At 39.4% G+C, this 2995-nt stretch overlaps 1 non-coding gene across 1 annotated transcript; it reads right to left on the bottom strand.

The window, feature by feature from the left end:
* Nucleotides 1-593: 593 nt before the first annotated feature.
* LOC121231716 (small nucleolar RNA R71) lies at nucleotides 594-700 on the bottom strand. The gene has a single exon (XR_005929771.1). It is a non-coding gene; the product is annotated as a small nucleolar RNA R71 (small nucleolar RNA).
* Nucleotides 701-2995: the final 2295 nt, after the last annotated feature.

Below are 2995 nucleotides of genomic sequence, written 5' to 3'. Positions count from 1 at the left end.
TGATTTTTCCTTAGAATTAGTGAAATCGATGCACCTAATGCTTTAATTTCATGTTTTATACTTAGGAGAGCATAAGAGAGCGAAAAGAACGAGAAACAGGCCAAAAAAGGAGAAAATGGGCCAAAATATGAAATTAGCACGATACTCAACCCCAACCGAAGAGATGGCTAAAAACTAAGGCAATCAACTACCTCCTGCAATTGTGGTTAATCAAAATCCTGCTCCACGCACTATGTATGATTATGCTAAACCTTCTTTAATAGGAACTGAATCAAGCATAGTTAGACCTGTTGTAGCTGCAAATACTTTTGAACTAAAACCTAACACTATTCAAATGATACAGTAATTTGTTCAGTTTGATGGTTTGCAGGATGAAGATCCCAATGCTCACTTAGCAAACTTTTTGGAACTATGCGATACATTTAAAATTAATGGTGTTTCTGATGATGCCATACATATTCGGTTATTCCCTTTTTTTATTGAGGAACAAAGCTAAACAGTGGTTGAACTCATTACCACGAGGGTCAATCACTACTTGGGAACAAATAACCAAACATTTTCTATTAAAATATTTCCCACCGGCTAAAACGACCAAATTACGTAATGATATCTCTTCGTTTGTGCAGATGGACTTAGAAACTCTTTACGATGCATGGGAGAGATACAAGGACTTACTGAGAAGGTGCCCTCACCATGGGTTACCGCTTTGGCTTTAGTTTCAAACGTTCCATAATGGCCTGAATCCTTCGACTCGGCAAATGGTTGACACAGCTGCTGGTAGAACCATCAACAATAAAACAACTGAAGATGCTTATGAGTTTATAGAGGAGATATCACTGAATAACTATCAGTGGCAAGTCATGAGGACAAAACCAACGAAAACAACCGGTGTTTATAATGTTGATTCAGTCACCATGCTCTTTAATCAGGTAGAACTCTTGAATAAAAAAATTGATGGTTTTCTTAGTTCATCACAGGTTCACCCAGTAATGCAGTGCGAAGCAAGTGGAGGTGGATCAAGCAATTCGGAATACCAACCTTATAGCCACAACATGGATAACAAGTAGATAAATCACATGGGTAATAATTTTCGATCTCAAAACAATCCATATAGTAACACTTACAATGCAGGTTGGAGGAACCACCCAAATTTCTCATGGGGAGGCCAAGGAAAACAGAGACCACCTTCAGGCTACCAACAACCACCCTACCAACAGGAAAAGAAGCCAAACCTTGAAGAGATGCTCTCAAATTTTATATCGGTGTCAGAAACTCGTTTCATGAACATCGAGATAGCACTTAAAAATCAACAAGTGTCGATCCAAGGGCTCAAAACTCAAAAAGGCCAGCTTTCGAAACTAATTTCTGAATGACCACAAGGTAGCTTGCCAAGTAATACTGAACCCAACCCAAAGGAACAACTCAACGTGATTAATGTTCAAGATGAAGAAGGATTCGTTGAGCCTGAGCCAGAACCGAGGCAAGAAATTATGGTAAATTGAGGCCAAGGTGAGGTAGGTCATAATAAAATCAAATCAGTGAATGTTGAATATAAACCTCGTGTGCCATACCCCAACGTGACAACGAAAGACTGCTCAGATGAACAATTTGGTAAATTCCTTAAACTCTTAAAAAAATTACATATTAACTTACCGTTTATTGAAGCTCTATAGCAGATGCCTAACGCAATGAAATTTTTAATGGAGCTTTTAGTAAATAAGAAGAAGTTGGACTAGGCGTCGCATGTGGAGCTAAATGCAGTTTGCTCAGCTATTCTACAGAATAAACTACCCAACAAACTAAAAGATCCAGGGAGTTTTACGATTCCTTGCTTAGTTGGTAGTTTAGATGTTAATAATGCATTAGCTGATTCAGGGGCTAATATTAACTTCATGCCCTACAAAATGTTCAAACAATTAGGTCTTGGGAAACCCAAATAGATTAGGATGAGCATTCAATTAGTAGATAAAACTATAAGATTTCCTAGGGGTATTATTGAAGATGTGCTAGTTAAAATCGATAAATTTATATTTCCTGTTGACTTTATTATTCTAGACATAGAGGAGGATAGCAACACTCATTTGATTTTAGGACGACCCTTTTTAACAACTGCTAAAATGATTATTGATGTTGGCACCGGTGAGCTCACACTCCGTGTGGGAGAAGAAACAATCACCATTCAAGCTCGTAATTCTAGCAACACATCAAAAATTGAAGGTAATCATCTAAACCATTCTACTAAAACTAACAATATGGTGCAACCTACTTTGCAGGAAATGAGTCTGAAGGAAGTACATGAGCCATTCTCAAGCAATAGCAGAGGACCTATTCATGTAGATCGAAGGCTACAAATCAAGGAGCTAGATAAATGGCGGACGCATAAACCGAGAACACATGATAAACCAAAACTACGCCAGAACGAGCTCAATACCTCCCCAAATCAACTTAAGGTTGGAGATAAAGCATTATTAGATGCCGAAGATCCTCATATTTTCACGACCAAACCGAATGAAGAAATCCCTCTTCCGGTACTTAGCATTTTCCTATTCGGTATAGTCGAGGTAAGTCATCCCAACTTCAGCACTTTTAAGGTAAACAACACCTGTCTAAAACCTTATTTTGATGAGAATGATAGCAAGAATGAGGAGTATAAACTCCTCGAACCACCATGACCATTCAATGGAGAGGTAAGTCGAGCTTAGACTATAAATAAGCGCTTCTCGAGAGGCAACCCAAGCACTAACTGTATTAATTTCTTTCAATTTTAGTGTTTAACACCTAACTTACTAACGGAGCTCTTGAATACAGGTTTACCACACAGACATGGCCAAGCACACGGGCCTGCTTATGACTATGTGGAAACAGGGCAAAGATATCCCCAACATGGGCTACGACAAATCGCCATGGCTGTGCGACCTGGCCGTGGGCGAACCTGCCAAAATAGCACGGGCGTGCGACACCCCCATGCCTTGAACCCGTGGCCGAACCTGTCAAA

The sequence above is a fragment of the Gossypium hirsutum genome, chromosome A06, assembly GCF_007990345.1.
Source record: "Gossypium hirsutum isolate 1008001.06 chromosome A06, Gossypium_hirsutum_v2.1, whole genome shotgun sequence".
Taxonomy (NCBI): domain Eukaryota; kingdom Viridiplantae; phylum Streptophyta; class Magnoliopsida; order Malvales; family Malvaceae; genus Gossypium; species Gossypium hirsutum.
This window is presented reverse-complemented; position numbering and strand designations above follow the sequence as displayed.